Genomic DNA, 25788 nt, shown 5'->3' with positions numbered 1-25788 from the left:
GCCAGGGGTCCAGGGAGACGTAAAACGGTTCTGTCTCTCCTGTGACAAATGCCAGAGAATGGCACCGAAAACGGATCAGCGACCCATCCCTTTGGGGAGTACGCCCCTTATCGATGAACCATTTAGACGTGTTGCCATGGATTTAATCGGACCGATAAAACCCGCGTCTGCGCACGGAAATCGATATATTTTAACGGTTGTCGATTATGCTACACGCTATCCGGAGGCCGTTGCGTTGCGTAACATTGACACGGAAACCGTCGCGGAAGCTCTGTTTGCGATCTGGTCAAGAGTCGGAGTGCCCGACGAGATCTTGACCGATCAAGGAACACAATTTATGAGTCGTGTGATGGCGGAGGTGAATCGTCTCATGTCGATTAAACACCTCACGACTACACCGTATCACCCCCAATGTAACGGATTGGTCGAACGGTTTAATGGGACCTTGAAAAACACGCTCAAGAAATTGTGCGAAGGCCGCCCCAAGGATTGGGACCGGTATATTCCGGCCATGCTTTTTGCATACCGGGAAGTACCGCAAGCGAGTTTGGGGTTCTCTCCCTTTGAACTCTTGTACGGGAGAACCGTACGCGGCCCAATCGCCGTACTGAGACAGCTGTGGACAGACGACCACGCTGTAGAGGAAGTACGCACTACCTACCAGTACGTCGCGGACTTGCGCAACAAACTGGAAGAGGTTTGTTCTCTCGCGCAAGAAAATCTCAAACGAGCTAAGGCGCAACAGGCGAAAAATTACAATAAGCGCGCAAAACCACGTCAGTTTGAGGTAGGGGACAAAGTGTTGTTGTTGTTGCCCCAGGAACACAACAAGTTGCAAGTTTCCTGGAGGGGTCCATACGTCGTCACCAAGAAGGTCGGAGGTCAAACCTACCGGATACAGCTACCGACGAAAGAGAAATTGTACCATGCCAATTTGCTCAAGAGGTACCGGGAAAGGGAGACCGCCAGCGATTTTGTTGTCGCAGCGATAGTCACCGAGGATATCGAAGGCGATACGGAAGGTGCTAACACTGTCCCGAGCTGTCCATTAACGAGGGCCGAGACTCCGTCGGACGTGGAGTGTGACCCCATGTTAACTGAAGGGCAGCGGAACGAGATAGAGACCTTGCTGGCCGGATATTCCGACGTGCTAACAGAAAAACCCGGGAGGACGACGCTTGTCGAGTTCGGGTTAAAGATGGTGGACGACCGACCAGTTCAGTGTAAACCCTGCCCCTTGCCCCACGCGAAACGACCAGTTGTAAGGGAAGAAATCGAGCAGATGATTGCTCTGGGAGTAATCGAACCTGCCGACTCTCCGTACAGCTCACCAGTAGTCTTAGTGCAGAAGAAGGACGGCACCCATCGGTTCTGCGTCGACTACCGGAAGCTGAATCAGGTGACAGAATTTCAAGTTGAAATGCTACCTGACCCCGAACATATCTTCGCTTCGGTCTCGAAAGCGAAATATTTTTCCAAACTGGATTTGTCCAAGGGGTATTGGCAAATCCCGGTAAGGAAAGAAGACCGACCGAAGCTTGCTTTTGCTACTCCCGACGGGACATACCAATGGTTGGTGATGCCGTTCGGGGTACAAAACGCGCCCAGCGTCTTTACCAGAATGATGCGGAAGTTGTTGGAGCCCTTGCGCGATAGGGGTGTCCACAACTTCATGGATGACCTCTTGTTAGCTACAGAGACATGGGGTGAACACCTCGCTCTGTTAGCTGACGTTTTGGAGCGGCTACGTCAGGAGGGCTTGACAGCCCGCCCTTCCAAATGTCACCTTGGTTTCAGGACATTAGACTATTTAGGACATACCCTGAGCCAAGGCACGCTGTCTCCAGAGAAGTCGAAGGTGGAGCAGTTGAGAAACGCCGCACGCCCCACCACGAAAACGGAAGTGAGGTCATTCCTGGGACTGGCCGGATATTACCGGAGGTATGTCGCTAATTTCAGCGCGATTGCGGGCCCGTTGTCTGACCTAACCAAGAAACGGACCCCGAGTAAGTTCGTTTGGACAGATGCGTGTGAGCACGCATTCCAAACGCTAAAGGATAGACTTACATCCGACGCAGTTGTTCGTCTACCGGACTTGGATAAAGAATTCGTTCTGCGCACCGATGCATGCGACACGGGACTGGGAGCAGTACTGCTCCAGGAGCATGACAAGACGCTTTTTCCTGTCGCATACGGCAGCCGGAAGTTGTCTGCTGCCGAGAAGAATTACTCAGTATCGGAGAGGGAATGTCTTGGAATCGTGTTCGGCATATCACGGTTCGAGCGATACCTATATGGACGTAAGTTCATATTGGAGACCGACCACCAACCACTCGCCTATCTGGCGCAGGCAAAGTTGTCCAATGGTCGATTGATGCGATGGTCGCTGTTTTTACAGCAGTACCAGATGCAGATCAGATACGTGAAAGGATCTGAAAACGTAGGCGCAGATTTCATGAGTAGAAGCGCCGAAATGATATAGATCATTTGTTATATTTTCGTGTTCATACTCAGTTTAGCATTTAGTTCATTTTGCTGATTTTGTTCCTTATATCGTGTAACACTTTTGCTTTTTTAGTTTGAGTGAATAAAATCCTGATTTTATTCTCAAGCGTGGGGGGATGTGATGTTTTACCCCAACCCCTTGTATTATACATGTATTTATAAGTCTGTAAGTGGAGCCAGGTAAGCTTTGTTTTTCCAAGTGCCTAAGTTGGCTAATCCTCTTACGTAACCCAGTCTTTGTTTGAGCTCTTGAGTGGAAATCTGGCGGGAATCTTTGTACATGGGAACACGTGACGTAGACAACTTCAAAGAGCCGGAAGCCGACAATGGTAGGCTGGACCGTACATGGGGACACACAGACTGACATTTTTATGATTGACAGTTCGATCAAATGACCAGAGTCCGTCGCCATCCAATCGGGATGCGTTGTAGGTGGGACTTGATTCGAGAAATTGACATAAGACTTGTACAAGCCTGAAATTCGTCAGTTGGTGTTTAAGAGTCGCAGTGACACACACTCCGTTAGCCATTCGTAAAAATTGGCGGAATTTAGGAAATTCATGAAATAGCTTCGATCAGGAAGCTTTCGGGGGACGAAAGAATTTCAGAGAATTTCGGGGGACGAGAGAAGTTCAGAGAATTTCGGGTGACGGTGAGAGATACCGAGTGAATTTCGGGTGACCTCAAGGAATATCGTCAAGGGTTCCGGATACTAGAAGAGGAACCGGAAGTCAAGATAACGGCAAGGAACAAGGATTATAGAAGAGGAAGCGGAAGTGGAGATCACGAAAGGAGAGAAAGACAAGGGAACGAAGAGATTTAGATGAGTAGCACTCAAGAAGGGAAAAATCTCCTCACACTGTGAACTCAAATGATGATCAAAGGGATCATTGGGTGAAAGAGAGACATTGATTACTTTAAATTCTTTTAAATTTCATTTATTAAATTGTTATTGTTTAAATTTCATCTTTGTATTTCTTTTAATTTAACTGTCGGCATTGCTGACTGGGGGCTCGTAGCCATAAATATATTTAGTCAATAAATAATATAGTGTCCAGAATTAACCTTCTGAATAAGGACCAGGGGAACTTCTCATAATTCGTTAAAGTCTATAAGAAGAACCCCACCCCTAGACCACTACACCCCCACATGCTTATCAGTACATTGTAATAATTGTATTATGTGCTTATCAGCACATTGTAATAGTTGTAATATGTGCTTATCAGTACATTGTAATAGTTGTAATATGTGCTTATCAGTACATTGTAATAGTTGTATTATGTGCTTATCAATACATTATAATAGTTGTAGTATGTGCTTATCAGTACATTGTAATAGTTGTAATATGTGCTTATCAGTACATTGTAATAGTTGTATTATGTGCTTATCAGTACATTGTAATATTTGTATTATGTGCTTATCAGTATATTGTAATATAAGTACTATATGCTTATCAGTACATTGTAATATAGGCAATATATGCTGATCAGTACATTGTAATAGTTGTATTATGTGCTTATCAGTACATTGTAATAGTTGTATGATGTGCTTATCAGTACATTGTAATATAAGTACTATATGCTTATCAGTACATTGTAATAGTTGTATTATGTGCTATCAGTACAATGTAATATAGGTACTATATGCTTATCAGTACATTGTAATAGTTGTATTATGTGCTTATCAGTACATTGTAATATAGGTACTATATGCTTATCAGTACATTGTAATAGTTGTATTATGTGCTTATCAGTACATTGTAATAGTTGTATTATGTGCTTATCAGTACATTGTAATAGTTGTATTATGTGCTTATCAGCACATTGTAATAGTTGTATTATGTGCTTATCAGTACATTGTAATAGTTGTATTATGTGATTATCAGTACATTGTAATAGTTGTATTATGTGCTTATCAGCACATTGTAATAGTTGTATTATGTGCTTATAAGTACATTGTAATAGTTGTAATATGTGCTTATCAGTACATTGTAATAGTTGTAATATGTTCTTATCAGTACATTGTAATAATTGTATTCTATGCTTGTCAGTACATTGTAATAGTTGTATTATGTGCTTATCAGTACATTGTAATAGTTGTATTATGTGCTTATCAGTACATTGTAATATAAGTACAAATATGCTTATCAGTACATTGTAATATAGGTAATATATGCTTATCAGTACATTGTAATAGTTGTATTATGTGCTTATCAGTACATTGTAATAGTTGTATTATGTGCTTATCAGTACATTGTAATATAGGTTCTATATGCTTATCAGTACATTGTAATGGTTGTATTATGTGCTTGTCAGTACATTGTAATAGTTATATTATGTGCTTATCAGTACATTGTAATAGTTGTATTATGTGCTTATCAGTACATTGTGATAGTTGTATTATGTGCTTATCAGTACATTGTAATAGTTGTATTATGTGCTTATCAGTACATTGTAATAGTTGTAATATGTGCTTATCAGTACATTGTAATAGTTGTATTATGTGCTTATCAGTACATTGTAATAGTTGTATTATGTGCGTATCAGTACATTGTAATATAGGTACTATATGCTTATCAGTACATTGTAATAGTTGTATGATGTGCTTATCAGTACATTGTAATATAGGTACTATATGCTTATCAGTACATTGTAATAGTTGTATTACGTGCTTATCTGTACATTGTAATATAAGTACTATGTGCTCTAGATTGTCTTTGTGTTTATGATTTGGATTTTTAACGCAGCTTTAACAATTTTTTAGTCACATCGCTACGATGTCTGCAGTGTGGCAGTTTATAGTGATGTCTAGCACTGGGGCATCAGGCCACAGACATGTAGCATGATGTCCCACTCAGTCACATTATCCTGACACCAGGCTGACCAGTCCTAACACTAACCTCTTAATGCTGAGCGCCAAGCGAGGCAGCTGTTAGTACCATTTTTGTAAGTCTTTGGTATGACTCGGCTGGGAATCGAACCCACAAACCCCGCATCCGAGGCTGCTGTACACTGCAATATATGTACTATATGCTTATCAGTACATTGTAAGATAAGTACTGTATGCTTATCAGTACATTGTAATATAAGTACTATATGGTTATCAGTACATTGTTACATAGGTAATATATGCTTATCAGTACATTGTAATATAGGTACTTATAATTACATTGTAATATAGGTACTATATGCTTATCAGTACATTGTAATAGTTGTTTTATGTGCTTATCAGTACAATGTAATATCTGTATTCTGTGCTTATCAGTACATTGCAATAGTTGTATTATGTGCTCAGGCCTTTGCTTTAAAAAAAATCATATCCATACTACGTATATGTTTTGCATTCGTTAAGTTACATTCATTTGCCATGTAATGTGTGATATGAAAGACAACAATTATTATTCCTATTATTAGATGGTGATTCTCCGCTCTCTTTGACATATACGTGTCTTGTGGTGTTGATGTTCTAAACGAGGTCGATGCCAGTTTGACAACAAATATGGACACAAAGGCGGCCATATTGAAAATTGTTTCGGCTCCCTTCCATGACAATTGGGAGGATGGCTATAAAACAGTGTACATGTTTACCATGAGGTATATAATATGAATGGACGTGCTCTATGAATGGACGACCCTTTTGTTCCCTTAGCTGACGTTTTAAATCTTGTTTACTTCTTTTTCTCTTGCACTGTTGAACAGTGAGTTGCAAAGAGTTTTTCATGAAGACTGTCGTGTTCTTGTTGATGATGAAAACGAAAATTTCACAGATCTATATTAAATATGACGTCACATTAATTCAAATATCTGCATATTGTGTTTGTTCACAATTAACTGTGAGAATGGCTGTGGAATAATTCTCATCGAGTCTGAGATGGCTTGAAAAACAAAATATGCCTCTATATTAGATTGAGTCACTGCGGTGACCCGGCCCTAAAACCTTGTTGCGAGATATTGGAGTAAAGTAGTTTCTAGTTTCACATTTTTCTTATATCGGATAACGGATCACGATCATCGGTTAAATGAGTGAGTGACTTGCCTAACAGTCATAGCTGAAGTTTAATTTTTGAACAGCTCCATTTTATTAACAAAAACAATAACCCATCTGACTGAGCAACGGTCCTTTCGTGTGGTGCTTGCGTGCATATTCTATATTTCCCTTTCATAAAGCGATTGTGTGTTACGAGTATATACTCTTAAAATAGGTAACGGAAAATAGTGAAGACAACAAGCTTTGTAAAATTTAATAAATAATTTATTCCCTAGAATACAAAGTGAAAAATGAGAGAAAAAAAGAACTTACGATTTTACGAATTAAATACAAAAATGACCAGAGAATTAAAAAATAGAAGTCCTAGTAATAAAAAGTCCTGAATGAAACTGAGTTCGAGTCCCGATTAAATCCCAAATTTGAAGGCTTCTGTTATAGTCAGCGAAGTGCTGATGTGTCAACAGTCTGTTGTTGAATCACAGAAATATTATTCCAGATTTGAATTCAGTATAAATTCAAATGAATGTCTTTATCTAAAAATTTTGTCAGACCATGTTTGTATTTCTAGAGAAAATACTCACTTGAATTCAATAATTTGAAGAAAATAAAAATTCAGCTTAAGCTGGTCGCAACATAACACAACTTAAAGTACTAGGTGTTAAAGCACGACTGACCAAATTCTGACAGTCGCAAGATAATATAATTCTCTGTTCGATCTCAGGTCACAAATTAACTTTTTCTAAAAACAACCGTTACCTAATGGAAAATAACTTTCTATCATGATTTAATGAGCCTTGTTTTTTAAAAACATAATAACCTATACAATTAACTGTGGATTCTCCAAAACACTGACCCAAATAAACGTGTTTACATAAATGAAATTTATAAAAAAATATTAAAATGTCAATCAGGTCAAACAGAACTGAACTCAATTTTGGACAAGGTCAAGTCCAGTAAACAATGTTAGATTACAATAGCATGTAATGGAATAATTTTTTTTAAAAAAACATAACAGTATACTGATACATCTATTTTTTTTTAAATCTTTATATACAACCAAATAAAATTTTCATACAGTGTGGTAACAATATCGAAGGTTAAATTCGTGTTATTATTACTACATTGTTATGTGTGAGCAATCGTGTAGAAACAGTGACACGAAAGAAACATTGCTGCCGTGATGAATTTTTGCGAGACATATGCAAACGGGTCCTTTTAACTAATTGTTTATTATAATATATATCTAATATACGAGATATCACACGTAGTAACTAATATTTCGCAGCAGATAAATATGATAATCCTTTGTTAAAACGCATTCATGGTATATGGAATTATAAAATATACATGATATATAAAGTATCTCGTTTTTAAAACTATATATTTTCTTTGAATATACAAGATATCAGAAATAGTAAAGAACATTTACTATAATTTATGATATATATTTTCGTTAAATGCATGTCAAATATTATATAGTAGATCGGCTATCTTAGCGAATGTTATATCTGACCTAATTTAAACCATAACTTGTTCACCGAACGATCATTTTCTGTGTGTAATCGGATTAATTATATACCTCTGTATACATATTTAAAAACAAGATATCGCAAAGCAGTTGTATGTTAAATCAAATATTTTATATACTATATCAATTTTTAAGACACAAGATAATACATAAAAAATCAACCAGAATTTCGATTATTTTAAGGACTATCTTTGGTTTGATTTGGGGGGAGGGGAGCTCGTTTTTGAACAACGTATCTCAGGTACATCTACCGTAGTTATTTTGAAAAATCAACAAACTTCTGAACTTTTAAAATATTGGAATGTTTTAAGCATTCTAATAAGAATTATTTTACATATTCTTGTGATTGTTTGCTTTTTGTAAGTTGAATTTTGTGAAATGCTCCAAGAAATCCAGAACAAAGATGGGGGTGGAAGATTGATAAATAACATTCGTTCACCAATCCTCTTCCCGCCTGACGCTTGATTGTTTGTCAATCTAAACCCTATTTAAGACAAGGTCTTAAGAGTTCCACACCTCAATATTCAGTCAAGGTCATGGGAGACTTGTCATCTGGCGCTGATTGGCGAAACGAATAGTACTCACGAATTCCAACCACATAATAGTGGGCGCAGAACAAAGACGTGTTCAAACAGCACGTATGAAAATGTTTTGTTGACCATGAATTTAATTTAAAGCAGATTTATTTACCAGAAACATTCTCATATGTAATCACAAACATATGATTTGGGGTATTCAGCAGAAAGCGTGGTCTTATTAGCGCACTGTCTCCATAAACAGTAAGAAAAATATAACACCATAAATTTGGATGCTGGTACAAGTGGTTCTAAAGGAAAAGTGCAAATAAAGCATACACAGATGACATAAAATAATGAATAAGAACTAAATAATACGATTAAAAATGTTGCGAGTTAAATCAATTACTTTACTTCAGTCTATTAGTCATTCTAATGAAATTTACAGACAAAATGTTTACGCAATATATTCTGTAGGTAGCATATGGCTGACATGTAATAAAATTTCAGCTGCGAGAGCAGAACAAAGCGTATAAGGTATTGTTACAAGTTTTATATGAATACCAACTATTTAGTTTTGGGGAGAAATTTATTGTGATCTATTGATAGGTACTATTCTCTTGTCTCGTGTATATGTCAAGCATAGTAAGCATTTAGTTTTACATCGTTTGTTACATTGTTTTAATGCAGTAAATTACAAATATACTAGTGTTATGTACAGAGGGGTATTCGAAAAAACAAGTTAAGTACGATGTTATCCCAACGAATATTCTGTATGATTGATATTATATACAACGTTCGATATAGTTTACGGTGTCCGCCATCTTTGTTTTGGAGGCCAATCATCTTCGCGGAGCCCTTAAGAAGAAATCGCGGAAATAATTCGTAAACGATGTACGTTTTAATAAAAGTTCATTTACACTTTAAATCTTCATTATACCTGAAAAGAAAGTATAAAATTATAAATATGCATGGCTGCTGACATTTGTTCCATAACAGTTTATTTACTTTTATATAACATGTGTTTCGGAGTGTTTGATCACAGAGCCCCTCGCGGCCATCGAAGAGATGAGAAAAGAAATGTATGGTGACACGAAATGCAACACAGGCAAACATAGCAATACATAATCTTAATATCAGTCAATATTTTCATTTTATAAAAATTTTATGGTTTTAGTTTTCGTAACAGATATTAAGTAACAAATTTTGAATGACGACTATTTAAGCTGATTCGAAAACAAAAGTAACTGTTAATTTCGAAATTAGGTGTATACACAGGTGAACACTTTTTATTAAACATCTCCACACTACGATGGTTTTCATTAGCATTTCTGGATGACAGGGACAACTGAAGACCGCATTCCGCCTCAAGATTTGTACTTCTGTGCAGTACTTCAAATAAACCCAGTGACTGCAACCTTAAACACAACATTGTGCCCAACTGACAAACTCGATGTACTCATTTGTGCTTCGTGTCATCAGGCTGTTATTATTTGCATACATGGCATGGTTCACCGTCCTCTACAATCTCAGTCTTCAGTTTCTTCATAGTCACGTACTGATGCTAACTGCATACCCGATGGACCAGACATTAACACAATCTGACTGGATTTTAATAGGGAGTGTAAACTTTTATTTTCTTCCCTGACTTTTGTTAAACCCTCATAAAAATAAAGATTCCTTCGTATTTTGTGTTTTTCCAATTTTCTTTGGGGGTTGGGGGGGGGTGATTTTTCTTTTTTCTCGATTGCCATTCATGATGTCCTCTTATTGCATGCAAAATGTAATCCTGTGTTACAGGCTTTCAACCAACTACAGCTGTTAGAACTTTGCGTTTCTTACTGGTCTTCTTCGATTTGCCCAGTAATATACTCTCCTCTCTTGCCGAAGAAGATAGCAGCTCGACTGCTTGGACCAAGAGCATGAAGAATTACCGATTTGTCCATGTTGGTAAGAAAGCATTCGTCATTTTGTGGAGAGGTGGCATGGTAGGTGTCTAATTTTGTTGGAATCAGATTAGTTGCTGTGATCATGGAATACTGTAGCTGATATGAATGATGCGCATTCTATAGCAGACGGTTGGAAGGGGTAGATTCCACGTTTTTTAAAAGATGCTCTAAGATTTTGTGCCGGACAGACAGGTTGAATGCTCTGAATGCAATCTCACATATGGCGTGCTTAGGAAAAGATGATGATGTAATTTCTCGCATGAATTTCGTTACTGTGTATCTTCTAAATCGGTCCGAAACATCCGACGTCGAGTGGTTATAGGACATAACTAGTGTGAGGTGGTAATACGAACAGAATAATGTTATGTTGTTTTTCCCATTCAATGATTGCCAAAGATAATGTGATCTGTGCACGTCTTACAACATAATATGTGGTTGCAAAGGATCACGCACTTGTACATAGGTAATGAAATGTTCCTCAAGATATTTTCTGAATACTTGACAATTTAACCATCCAGTCTCACTAACAGTACCATAAACCCCATTCACTGCACCTTCAAGCAATTCATTTCTCGTTCGGTTTCCCCGAAATACAAAACAGGCTGGAATAGATGCACCTGAATCATTTCCAGTCGATAGAACAGTAACTTTCTAAGACATTCCACTGGTAATTACGACCGGTTTAGAGTCTTTGTCGGTGACTACGAAAAGAGGGTATGATTGTTGGAATTGCCATTTTCATTGTTGCTATAAATGTATTGTGGTTTCTCTTTCAGGTTATAAGTGTCCATGATTTTCTCCAGTTCTTCAAAATATGCGGTTATTTCTCTCGTGGCTTGGATCTGGCACGAGCGATATCTAGTGACCTTGACTTTTTTACTGTTAAATTAGGTCATCGCAGTGAGAAGTTGCGATACCACTGCAGTGATAGTGGATTATCCTTCTGACGAAGTTCTATGTCAGCAGCAGAGTTAGTGGCCAAATTACATACATCCCAACGGGTATAACCGTAGCCTACTTACGCTGAAAGCGAAATGTAGTTAACAAGCCTGGCTTCCTGTTCCAAGGAAAGTAATGGATTTGGCCCTGATTTAACAGTATCTATGTTCACTTCACCAATGACACGCTGGCATAAAGTTGATTATAGAACACTATTATAGAACACTATGTAATCTTGCCACTTTTTAACTGTCGTCTTTTTTTAAATATAACTTTAACGTCCATGTATGCTTTGTTAAACCTTCTTGGTCATAGTAGCGACAGTGTCAACACCATTTTCCACCACTCTGAAAATTATGCAAATTACATTAATACATTTATGACAGGGTTACAATAGTTTAATACTGTTTACTATAACATTAGTTCAATGTTAATTGACCAAACTATGAATATTTATTTTGTTATTATTGATTTCAATATATTAGACTAATGTTTCCTTTAATCAAACGTGCAAATAAGGAAAAACGTGTCATTACATTCATCAGCGATTAATAATTAATTCATTAATGGGCTTCTGTAGGGAAAAAATGCGAAGTGGGCGGAGATAAGAAGTCACATGATTTTATTCAATTAACGGATGAAAATAAGTAATTTACATCTTGGGTTTTAATTCATTGCCATTATGGAAAAATAAAAGTATTTTGAATGGGTATGAAAGTGTATTAGGCGATTTGATGGGGTTTTATTGGTCACTGCTATACATAATGTGCATATCTACATGACTGCGACGAACTCGAACCCTTTTCTAGATTGTCAACAACGTCAAGCTATTGTCAACAAAACTTCTGAAATTTGCTTCATCAGCTACATGCCACGACGATATGTATTGGAGGCACATCTAGTGTTTGACATCGTTTGAATGTTGTAACTTACACATATAATAGTTGCATGTACAGATAAGTATTTTGGGACTATGTTAAGTACGATGTTTTGCCAAAGAAACTTCTTTGTGATTGATGTTATGTGTTACGTTGGATGTATTTTACGACGTCAGCCATCTTTGTTTTTTATGTCATTTATGTATTGGGGGCAGCTCAGATTTTATTTATGCGTGTGTACAAGCATTATCCAACATTATTAAACAGTTTATATAATGGGTGTTTGGGTACAGTAAGTTATGCTTAACAACAAAATATTGCACTTACCATCTCCTGCAAAGATAGCACATCTGCATTTAGCTACGATGTCGTAGCCTCAACTTGATTTGTTGTGGTTGAGGCTACGAACTGATCCCATAACATGTAATGGAGCAAAAAATCATCACTGAAGTCAGAAAAACAAATAGTGTAGAAATCTACTACATAAGTATAATCATGTTGTGAAAGAAGTTTGGCTTATTTAGAATTTATTAAAGCCTTACACGATAAAGTAAATTAGCATGGTTACACTCACTTCACCGAATCCGCCATGAAAGATAACGCGATACTCTCGCCGTGACCCTTTTTATATATATGGCTTGCAAGACCATATTTAGATATTCTACGCTACGTTATTATCAGTCAAGTGGCGAACAATGGCTTCTTGTGGAATTTCAAATTTGCGATAAACCGTATTTACTTTTAATGCGCAGAATTTCTGACTCAACAGTGCCATCCTTTTACTACGATTTTTTTACGATTCCAAATAAGGCCTCAATGTTCTTATATGGCGCACAAACTAGCGAGGCTGAGAACAGAAGTAATCATTATTTGAACTAATATGGCGGAGATCTAAACGAAAATATCGGAAAAGAAAGGTAAACGATATTTTACAACTATTTCTACAATTTCTGAGCCAAGCTTTCCAAGTTTTCCAAAAAGAATTAAAGAAAAATGACATTCATTTTTTCACCTACGACAATCCCGAAACCAAAGCTAGATCGTGGAACGTTTTCAACGCACTTTGAATGAACGCATGTGAAAACATTTTACGCATCAACACACTCCCAAGTACAATGACATCATACCGCACTTGGTTCAAGCGTACAACCAATCTTACCATCGAGGCATCAGACGTGCCCCCAAGAAGTGACTCCCGACAATGAAGTGAGCGTTTTTGAGCGCCCGTTTGGTACGTCCCCGGTAGTGGCTGTCCCCCCCATAAAGTAGAGAGATTTGGTGCGCATTGGCAAAACCAAACGCACTTTCGACAAAGGTTACTTACCCAACTGGACCACCGAATTGTTTCGTGTCACTGGACGAATGCCTGGCCGTCACTCTGATGTCTATAAATTGGAAGACATGAACGGGGAAGTGTTAAAAGGAACGTTTTACTTGCCCAAGTTACAACGCGTGACCAAATAAGAAGATGAAGTGTACGAGATCGAAAGCATTCTCGTTTAAAGAACCCCTAAAGAGGGAAAACGACCTGTCAAAGAAGTAAAAGTACGTTGGAAAGGATATCCTTCCAGTTTTGATCCTTGGATCGACGCTTCGCAAGTCATCGACTATAAAAGAAAGTGACCATGATGCCCTTTAACAGAGTCTCAGCTACCACAGTGACCACTCCTTCAACTAGTTCTTCTCTGCAAGATCTACAAAAGCAACCCTTGTGGGTGTGGTGTGGAGAAAGTGTGCCTAAAAAGCAAATAGTCTTTTTCTGCCAAATCTTTGTGATGTATTGTGTCATCGGTGCTGCCATTGCCAATTTGAGTTTGCAACAAGACAAACAATTGTGGACCATTTTACTTACCAGTTGCATCGGTTACCTTCTTCCCAATCCTTCCCTCAAATACTTCTCGAACGAAAATAACAGGAGCCTTGCGTCTAACGTCAGTCACCACTCCAACAATAAACAACAAAATAATCATCTTTTAGAAACTCCTCTGACTTACAGTGACCCCTCGGACAGCAGAACTCTGGAATTATGGATAACAACAACCAATTTTACTTAACGTTACCTAGTGACAGTTCCATGGAGGTGTTTCCCAATAACACATTGTGTTGTTTCACGGCCAAATTACCTCAGGCTATCCAATTAGATCACGAAGCTCATTGGGAAGAGGCTTTGGTGGAAATGATTCACCCTACACAAATCCAAAACATCAATGAAAATCAATGCACTTGCCACGTCGAAATTCTGAACGTCGAATTGCAAGAAGAAATGAATAAAATCGGGTTTTCAGGTCCCACAAAATCAGCAAAAAATCCGTCATTCACCATCTACACTGAAAATTGCGCCAGGCTATTATTTTAGAGATCAACATTTGGTGGACACGATTGCTGACAGGTCCGAGGCAACGTTTGGCAAAGCCCTGAACAGATCCAAATAAAAGTGTTAAGATTGAGTACCATAAAGTGGCTAGTCGCCTGGTGATGAAATTTCAGGATACTGTCACGCTGAGCATTACTTTTAATGGTAGTTTGTTTGAAATTTTGTGTAGACATCCACAAATGGTAACACAGAATTTGAGCCCAAAGATCAACAGTAATATGGATTTTTACAGAGCTTTTGGATCCCCGGTAGAACTGAACGAAGGACTGAATTTGATCTTTGGGTACTCCGATGTGGTGGAGTACAACGTAGTTGGACACACCTCGGTATCGTTACTGTGTGTCATTCCTTTCAAAGTGGATTCTACCACGACCACTGAAGATGAAGGTGGAAACACATATCACGTTCACCGCGAATTTGTACATCCTCACTATTTACCTGTCAGTAAGTCGTCTTTCGACACTGTTAACATTACTTTAAAAGGAAATCTGGGACAAAATATTCCATTCTCCAAAGGAAAAGTCATGATGAAACTTCATTTTCGAAAACGATTCTGTAACGAGTTGTAAGTCATGTATCCAGTGCACCGAGGAGTCGCTCGACAGTGAGGACATGGTTTAGGAGATATATTAAAATCAACCTTTCGTTCAGTGGCCCCTGTTTTGAAACTGATGGTGATACGAGGATTGCACGTTTTGAAAGATGCCGCATTGACGCACGGAAAAGAATTTCTCTAAAATGCCATCATCAACAAACAAAACACCAAAGAAGCTTTCTTGGGAGCAGGAAAAAATGTCTTGCTGAAAAATAGGCAAAGAGATTTTGGGTCGTCAAGAAACGCCTATAGGGCTCTGGACGCTGCCAAGTCGGGCATTCCTGCTTCCCTGACGCTACAGCAACGACAAGGCAGAAAGAAATGACGAAAATATCCCTTCAGAAGCCTTCATATTCATAAAGTTAGAAAGACTAAGAAAAGAAGAACCTTCCAAGACTTAGACGTTTTTTTATTATTAAAAAATCAGAGAGAAAGAAAGAAAATGACGCACCGAGAGTCTTGCGCCTGATCCAAGTCGGAACTGGATCTGTTTGCCATGCCACTCACCATGATGATAATGCAAGAATCCCAATGGGTAGAATTTCATCCCGTCTCCTCTTTGACGCATTCTGCTCCCATCGAGTTTGAAATCAAAGGACAGCACGAAGATTACATCGATCTGAATAGCAGTTACTTGTATTTGAAAGTCAGAGTGATTGAAACGACAGACAATACTAATCCAGAGGAAGACGATAAAGTAGCCCCTGTTAACAACTTCGTGTATTCCTTGTTTAGCGGAGTGGATTTGTACTTGAATAACAAACTAGTCAACAGCATCATGGATACTTCCCCTTATTGAGCGTACCTAGAAAATCTCATGACGTACGGAATAGAAACCAAAAACACCCATCTAGATGTCTGCGTGGTATGGAAATCTGACACAAAGAAATTAGACGATGTAGAGGATGGAAATACTGGATTCGTGGAACGTCGAAAGAAAATCACATCACCCAACAGCAGTTTAGAACTGATGGATCGTTTGCATTTAGACATCTGGTTGCAAGAAAAGTATTTGTTGAACGGCGTAGATGTCCACCTGAGACTGAATCATAGCAGTACCGTTTTCCATTTGATAACTGATGATGCTACCAAATACAAAACCATTATCCAAGAAGCCCGACTCTACGTACGACGCATGGAAGTGTTACCTAAAGTGGGAAACGACATCAGTCACACTTTGAGCAAAACGACCGCCAAGTATCCAAAACGACACGTGGAAGTGAAAACTTTCACCATTCCCGACTAGTTCCGCCGAAAACGGCACAATTAAAAATCACATACCTCCAAAAATTGAATGTTTACTTTAAACATAACTGTTTACTCCTATAAATTCATTTATGTGTTTGTTACTTACTTGTAGAAAGTCATGCACGTTACTCGTTGCATTTTTTGAAAAATCATTTTTTTGTCTCGGGTATGGCCATATCTGTTACGGACATTAGTGTCAGGAATTAATTCCTATTAAAGGCCGAAGTTGCAGTTCAAGATAACTTTCTACCAGTCTACCGCAAACACCAACAATACCAGAGACAGAAATAATGCATCTTAAACATACCAAATACTTTTTCGTTTTAAAAAACAAGAAAATCTTTATGGTCATTGTGTCATTTTTAAAGAAATAATTTCTGGTACAACATTTGTGTCATGCTCCTTGTTTTTTAAATGTTCATAATCCTTGTGTGAAGTAATGTTTAGCTGAAGTAATAATATGTTTATCAATTTTTAATATATTTTATCTGTTTTCAAGAGTGTTGTTTCATCAGAGGTTGGATTTTCATAGGCATGTATTCGTTACGGACATTCGATGAATTTCACGGAATGAGTGGAAAGCGTTATTGCCTCAACATAGCATTTAATCTTAAGTCAAAAGTAATAACACAAATCAAAATAGTATCAACAAACATCAGATAGATATCTAGCTTTCAAAACTTATCACTGTCATGTCCTGTATCAATAAATTGGCCGTAGTCATACCTCTCGTTAAAAAAAAAGACAGTATGCAAGAATAATTTAAGAACAATAACTGCTCAGGCTGGCAAACTAGAAACTTGATAGGAATTTTCAATTTAAAAAGCTTTTATATGCACCATATTACTCAACAATGATGAATAAATCCACAATTCACTCAATTTATACAGTTACGGACATTAAGAAATTTCGTTACGGACGATAAGAGTCAGGAACACATTGTAAAAAAAAATCAACAATTGACGTCTAGAGTCCATCTTTAAGCGACACGAATCCCTCTTCTAAGCGATCAATAACTTCCTTCGGTATTTTGAAGAGTCTCTTTGTTTTCCCATGAGGAACTGGCTCATCTATGATTGATATAATGTTTTTATGGTCGAGCCATATCTCGTCCTTTGTAGTAGGCCATTTAAAAGAATCATCGTATTTGCCTGCTCTACACATGAAATTTATCATAACCTCTGTTTCGTCAACATCGGTAACTCTTCCGATATACCAGTTTTTGTCGTAAATTGCTGCTACAAAATCGTTTTCCTTTGGAATTATTGTTTGACGTTCATTACCACTGTAATGGTCTTTATGTTGATCTTCGCTTCTTCTATGTTCATCTGACACTTGCATATTTTCCTCGCTTGTTTTGTTACTATCTACAGATAATGCATGTTTAAAGTCTTCTTTAGGCATTTGTTCTTGTACTTCTTTCCAACGCATCTTGTCATTTTCTTGGACCCGTTTCCAGTGAAAAAACTTGACTTCAACCGGACACTTCTCATCAATAGCAGCTATAACATTTTCATCAGAAAATTCTTTTATGAACATATCAGGATTCTTCGTGGTTTGCATGCCATAGCCTCTCAGACATCTAATTTTCAAAGCAATATTCTGGTGCTTAGTACACAGACATGTTTTTCTCGAAGAAAAGTTTGCAAACAGAATATGCATCGGTTTCATTTTATAGAACACGGACTTTGACACTTTAACATTTGGGTTTTCTAGCAAAAATTTCGAGTGTAAGTTATGCATGTAGTCTGTGAGAATTCTTTTTTGTTTAACCTCACCGTCTGCCTTCTTAAAATCGTTCTTTCCAGGCAATGTTAAACTGTTGTCTTCTCGTTCCAAAAACTCCACGACGTCGTTTTCAATTTGATTTTTGATCGTTATTCGTTGTTTTCTTTGCGAGCTAGCGTTAATGATCCGTCGACGACTTACTCCGACCTCTTTACTGAATGCGGTCGCACAACGATATTTCTTTATGATCCTACATGACAATTTCTGAAGCGTGCCATCTTTTGTTTTACTTTTTACATCTTCGATTAAGGCATTTGTCATTAGGAGTTTTCTTTTCAGCCATCGAAAATGTTTACCTAATAAGCCTGCTCTTTGCATCTGAAGTTGTGTTTTCTTTCTTGGTGTCAAGTGGGGTTTATTGTTATTTTCCTCGTCTTCAGTCTTCATTTCTTGTGGATCCGTTTTATTTCGCATTCGTTCTATCCGTTTCTGCAGCTTTTTGTTCTTCTTCAACAGATTGCTGTTCTGTGAACGCAACGCATCCAATTGCCTGTATGCTTTTCTGAGTGCTGTACTGTGTCTCTTTCTCACTCCTATTGATCGATTTGGTAGAGGAAGCTTAACTAACAGAGGACAACTTTGATCATTGTCATTGCATTTGCTGCGGGTGCGACTGGATGATGGTGTTTCTATGCTAGGAATTTCCGATGCTTTTTGTGCGAGTTCTCTCTTTTTCTGGTAATGTTTTTTTACCGCTGTGTTTACTGAAGCTCTTCTCTTTTTAAGTTCCATTGTGGGGAGTTCAGATGATGGAATATATCGTTGTTTTCTTCGTATTCGCTCCTTTTCAAGAAATGCTTCTTTATTTTCTCTTTTCTGTTTTTCACGCCATTTCCGCTGACGTTCGGCATTCGAAAGTGCCATCTGGAAGACAAAAGTAATGTCTTTCAATATTTGCTGTATATAAATAGTTTTATCACTTTTGTACAGTACTGTTCATCAGATATTCACATCTGTGTGTCGAGTGAATATTTTTTTATGTTTAAAAGTGTTTGCTCAACCAAATGTAGAAAACCCATAACGACATAATGTCCGTAACAATCTACTTTAATGTCCGTAACGGGTTTTCTATCCATACAAGTTATATTAGTATCATTAACAATCTTGCCAACAACAGTACATGTAAATATCAAGCTGATTTTAGTTTTACATAAGTAATACAAAACCACTGAGATGCTCTTCGACTTATTGATTTTCCTTGACAAAATAGATGTAATGTCCGTAACCATTTTATTGCCTCTATCGAGAATGATAGTTGTGAATTGATTGTTAAAAAACTTTAAGTTATCTTAATGCGACAATTCAAGACAAAAGAGCTTATAAAATGTATGTTTTAACTGTTTTTCTAAAGGTTCTTTTAAATAGAAATTATGATATAATGTCCGTAACAAGTTTTCATCCGGGCAAAAATGTCGGTATTTTTTTTCAGGTTACACCGGTATCATTACCCTAGTTTGGTCTTGCATGTCATCGTTTAAATTTACAATAATTTTCACACAACAGTATAACTTTATTTGTATAAAAGTCATCTTTAGAAAGCCATGATAGTGATACTTACGTTAGAAATATGTATACAACACCAAGAATCTCGTAAAAGTATCTAAATCAACAGTATTTTCGTCTGCTATGCACATATCCGGCGGTGTAATGGAAAATAATATCGAAGACTACCGTAATTACACATAAATTACCGTTACGTACATTATCGTTACGTACATTATATGTTATGTACATTAAATGCACGGCATTTTAAAATAGTTTGTCTTTAGGTGTCAAATAAAAGAACAATATTAATAATGTTCTGAAGTACCTTTCAATGTATTATCTCAATTGTGACAAATAATTCAAACACCTTTAGTGTTTCAGCGCTTACAAACGGTGTTACGGTCCTTAATTTCTTAAACGCGACAAAATAAATTTCGATAGTTTTAATTTGTTATCGTCATCAATCTAAATGATATATAGTTAAGCATGTGTTGGGATGATAATAGCATTCAACTTGATCTGAAACCAATACTAAAAGGTCAATAAACGTTTATTGGTCTTACTTTATAGAGAAAATTGAGTGTTGTTACGTATATTAAAAGGTTTTCGGCGACATGCAATCAAGGCCACATATTTTTGAAAAATAAAAACAACTTTTGTCGAAACTATATTTCTGTCTTTATAAAACACAACAATTTAAAGAAAAATCATCAAAAGAATATTGTATGAGCGTGTTTAATGATTATTTAAATAATCAAAAGTACTTGATGTAACAAAGCGACCATGCAAATCTGAACAGTACACTACCATTTAAGTAATGTATGCACGTCAAATGTAAAGACTGAGTGAACCTTCTGCCTACAAAACATTGACAATAATACATTTTCCATATAGGAAATAGTTTATTGAGACTTTTATCATTCACTGAATAAATATTCGACTTCAAAGTTTGAAGATACGTCTTTCTTTAAAATGCAACATTTACGATGGAATCAGCGTCCCGCTAACCAGCAATCCATGATCGAAGATCATCTTTTCCAAGGACAGTTACCCAAACGTTTAATCCTTGGTATCGTGAGCAATGCAGCCTTCAACGGAGCCTCACAAAAAAATCTTTTCAACTTTCAACACTACGACGTGTCCAAAATCGAAGTCAGTCGCGATGGCATGACCTTGTGCACTCGACCCTTGGAACCTAACTTTACCCAGAAAAATTACTTGAGATCGTACTTGTACCTGTACGAAGCCACTGGACAGCTAGGGACCAACACCAGTCACATTATCACGTGCGAGGATTAAACAGCAGGCTACACTTTGTGGGAATTTTATTTCACTTCAGATCAACGCAGCGACGAGGGGCATTTCCACCCTATAAAATCCGGCTAAATTAGTGTGGAGCTTCAGTTTGCTAAACATCCAACAGAGAAGGTGAACATCCTCCTGTATGCCGAATTTGACTATACCATAGAAATTAACAGTTTGAGAGAAGTCATTCTAGACTATTTGAAGGTTTAATGTCATTTTTCAGCACAATATAGGCTATACATGGCGGCCAGTACAACTGGTGGAGGAAGAACCCTGGAGAATCCTGGGAAGAGTCACCGACCCACGAGAAGCTACTGGCAGGCTTTCCCACTTACCCACGCTAGCCGAGCCTTGGACTCGAACCCACGCAGACAGGTGAGATGGCAGTGATCCGGAACGGTGAGTGCTTTGTACCACTCAGGGCCCCATATTAGAAGCTAGGGAAGACTATAATCCCTCTTTGACTGGTGGAGTATCTATGGAAATGAAATGGGAGGATTCCACGGAAGTAGAACCCCAAGACAAAGATGAAGAGAACATAGTAATGAAGTCCAGATGGCCAGAACAAGAACAACATTTAGTCTCCTGTTTTGCCAAACACATAGCAAAAGAAATTATGGAATTGATCAAGAAAGATTGATATGGATGTCAAAACGATAATTCCAGTCTAATTCAACACAATAAATGTTGAATGCTGAGTCAAGAAGAAAAATTGGACAAGTATCTGGATGAAGCTTGGAGTCTCAACTTGGAAGAAGTCGTGTTGCATCAGTGGTATAAAGAATTGTGTGATCATTCCTCTCCTCCACTAATGACTCTAGAGATTCATCACATTGAAGCTCTCTTGGCTTAGAGTGCGGAGACAAAGTGAAGAAACGGTTACTTGTCAGACATTTTCAAGCAAAATGTTAGAATTGAATTGATAACTTATCATTACCTGTGAAGAAAAAAAAACAAGAAAAAAAAACCCCACAAAAAATGGATACCTGTGAACTTTATTACCTTTTTAAAGCACAGTACACTGCTTTTTGGAATCCTATTGTGTGTGGTAAAGATGAACTGCCTCATCGCAAACCTCAAGACCATCAAGCTTATGTCATCAACACTTATGAGTCATCTCCCAGGAACCCACTGGGTAGCCACCTACTTTCCTAAAGAAGGTTGTGTGGAGTATTTTGATTTGTAAGGATTACCACCTTTGGAAGATGACATCATTGAGTTTATGAGAAGAAATGCCCAGACAACACAATTCAATAATGTGAAATTACAAGGCACATGGTTACATGGTGTGTGGACAATATTGTGTATTTTCTTCATCAATGCAGTCTTGGATACTGTTTAGAACATTTAGTGACTTATTTTGATCGTCACTCTTCTAGGAACAATGACAAAGTAGATCAATGGTTTTGTGACCATTATAGTTATCTTTTGTCTTTAGCTAGGAAACGTAGTGTACATCAATGTCCCAATGACTTCCAACAGTGGAAGTCTAGCTTCACTTCACAACGTTGTCAACATTGTCAAAAATAGATTGTTATTTGAAAACAATGTTAGTTTGATTGTTTAAAAAAATTGTTAATTGTTGGTTGTTAGTCATTTGAATAAAAAATGTTGTGTTTTGAAAAAATGTGTCTGTCGTTTGTTTCCAATTTTTATCATGACACATGCTCTTTGACTTCTCTCTATCCCTCTCTCTCTAATCAAACAATCCTAGCAATCCGACACTAAACATTGTAGGGATGTTTTCTATCTCGTCCAAGCCTGAAGAAATAGAGAATGTTAGAATGTTGAAAGTGACCAAAGACCTGATAGAAGAGCTCTTCAGAGAGGAAATCAAGAAAGAGAAAGAAGAATGGATGGAGACGTACAGACTTCAGAAACAGCAGAGAGAGCAGCAGCAGCAACAGCAAGAACCAGACAGAGGTTTTGTTGACTGCCGTGTAGACACGAAAGAGTTCTTCTCTTTCTGAAGAAGCAGACCTTATCCTGTGGGAAAAGCCTGTCACCAGACAGGGATGCAATTGTTAGACAATAAAAGATTGCCATAACTCCTTGTCCACAAAAAAACAGCCCTTTTCAGGTCGACCCCAATGCTCTAGAAAAGAGATACTAATTTAATTGCCAATGGTATGTTAGTAAGTTAGAAATTAGAAGTGTGTCCATAAGCACTTCATTTTGGTAACTTGTCAAATAGTCCACGAGTTTTTGTTAGTAGTTAGCATTTATAAGTAAAAAGTGAGTGAGTGTTACTTTTAAGTCCGTGCGTTCCATGTTTCTTTGGGTAACAATATGGGCAATGTAAGTTTTGGTGACAGGGATGTTTTCCTTCACATTTGCACTTGACATATATAAAAGGAAATGCTCGTCAGTCTGGCTACCCAATCTTCAGTACCATGATGTCATCTCACCAGTTCCATTCCTATCGTCCTTATTCAACAACCCCACTTTCCTTCGATGCTACACTGGCCCACTATTCCCCACATTCAAGTCCCCTTGAGGCTAGAGTGTCCCAGGGTGTGATCAAAAAACTTGAGGCTAGAGTATCCCAGGGTGTGCTAAAAAAAACTTGAGGCTAGAGTGTTCAGGGTGGTGGGTCTGTAATGTATTTTCCCATTGAGGCTAGGGTATCCCAGTTCACTACTTTTGCAGTCCCTATTTTACTGAAGATGATATAAAAACAGGTAAATACTTTGAATATACAAACGATATATAATGTAGTAATAAAAATAATAAACATCCATCTGCACCAATTAATCATTTTGGAGAAAAAATACATGAAATTGAAGGTGGAAGGTAAAAGGTTGAATGTTAAGTTTCTGTAACACTAACTTACTTAAGAACGTTTGATACTAGGGACTTGCAATGAATTAGTTACTATTAAAGTTTAATATTTTATTTATTGCTGAATTAAGTCAAGCCTTCGAAGTGAACAGAAAATAATGCACACAAGTTGATGTTCCATCTGATGTCTTGTACTATTTACAAATGTTGCATTTGAAGGATTTTACCCAGTTCATTTTTTTCTCTTTGTTTTGTATTTACTATGGTAACCTGGAACCATATATCCAAGATTGTGCTGATGTGTCAGTAAACCCTATAAATACCAGCCCTCTTTACAGGAGCTCAGACCATTAGTAGCATTCATTTGTCTGAAAGGTATGCTTCAGACTGTGACAATAGATGGATGGACCAATCTGATTAAAATCAGATCTCCACCGTCTTAGGTGACCTATGACAGTGGAGATCCGATTTTAATCAAACTGCAGACGGATGAACCATAATTTCTATAAATGTCTTCGTCTTTAAAAACTTATAAGCATCATAATTTGTTACAAGAAACAATATACAGTAAATCTGATTTAACGTTGGTGGTCTGGCTAAAATATATAAAGCACTTGAGTATGAGCCATTTTACCGACGTGACAACTGTGAACTTCACAACTTTCCTATCGACTAATTACTGGTAAACATGAAGAATGGTGTTATTCTTTTAAGAACTGACCAAGATTATCTCTTGATCCTATTCAAGGTTTGTGTATTTATAATTAATGACCTAAATTAAGTCTGATAAGTTAGTGGATTGGAAAGTACAAATAAACTTAAATCTTAAACCCATCACAAGACCTGTACTTTGTAAAGATCGATACAAGTTTGTTTGCTTCAAGTGTTTTTTTTTAAAATTTGTTTTCATTATTGATGTACAAGTACTTTTGTTTATCCATTAAATGCATTCTTTATCTGGGACCCATCTGGTTTTGCTGAAGAAGGCAAGCTGTTTGGAAAACCTGATTAATTGTTGTCTTGATTCATTTTGAAAATGAGTGAATGTGGTACTAATAGTTCAAGTATACTATTTGCTCTGATACACAAATAAAGTAGCGACACGGCTGCATATGCATTATTGGTACAGAGTCAGATGGATTTGCTGGCCACTGTCATATTAGAGTTTGGGGATCCACTGTTTGATGACAAGAACCAAGTGAATTGATGGTTCTTTATTGATTATGTAGTCTTTGCTATTTTTTTTTTTTTTGCAAAAGCAAATATATTAGCAAAACTTTGGGAACAATTTCATATGCAGAGATGCATACCATAATCTTGAGTGTCTCCTGGCATCAACATTTCACAATAATCCATATATGCACAAAATGAGAAAAGAAGTACCAAGACACGTATGCATGGCATAACAGATGATATTTGGTTTTCTTATTTTCATTATGGCAATAATCTGTATCACTACACTACAGACTGTTTATAATACTTTATGTAAATGTGTTCACATCTTCATAAAAGAACCCAAAAAATCAATTATCTTTTTTAACTAAAAGCTATATATTACATTGTACTTGTAAATTGTTAACAAAGCCCCCAACCAACCAAAACCAGGATGATGAGAATTCAAGTTTAAAAGAAAAAACATTTGTTTTCTTAACTAAAAATATGAAGCAAAGCAGCACTATCCCATGCTTTCGCAGTTACGACACCTGTACACATATACATATGCACAATGTGTTTCTGACCCCTCAGGCTCAGCAACCTGGATATGTATCCAAATTCTTTAAAAGATATTGGGATTTCCTTTTTCTTAAATACAGTGGTCTCTATCATAACATTTACAGTATGTATATATTGCAGATATTTTAGTCTATATAAAAAAGAAAAAGTAAACTTGTTTTGTTAGAAAATTGTGTA

At 37.3% G+C, this 25788-nt stretch overlaps 1 pseudogene; it reads right to left on the bottom strand.

The window, feature by feature from the left end:
• Positions 1-6767: 6767 nt before the first annotated feature.
• LOC149806035 (uncharacterized) lies at positions 6768-14271 on the bottom strand (annotated as a pseudogene).
• Positions 14272-25788: the final 11517 nt, after the last annotated feature.

The sequence above is a fragment of the Sinohyriopsis cumingii genome, chromosome 2 (genome assembly GCF_028554795.1).
Source record: "Sinohyriopsis cumingii isolate HCF-2022 chromosome 2, ASM2855479v2, whole genome shotgun sequence".
Lineage (NCBI taxonomy): Eukaryota > Metazoa > Mollusca > Bivalvia > Unionida > Unionidae > Sinohyriopsis > Sinohyriopsis cumingii.
Note: the sequence above shows the minus strand (reverse complement) of the source record. Positions and strands in the feature narration are given on the sequence as shown.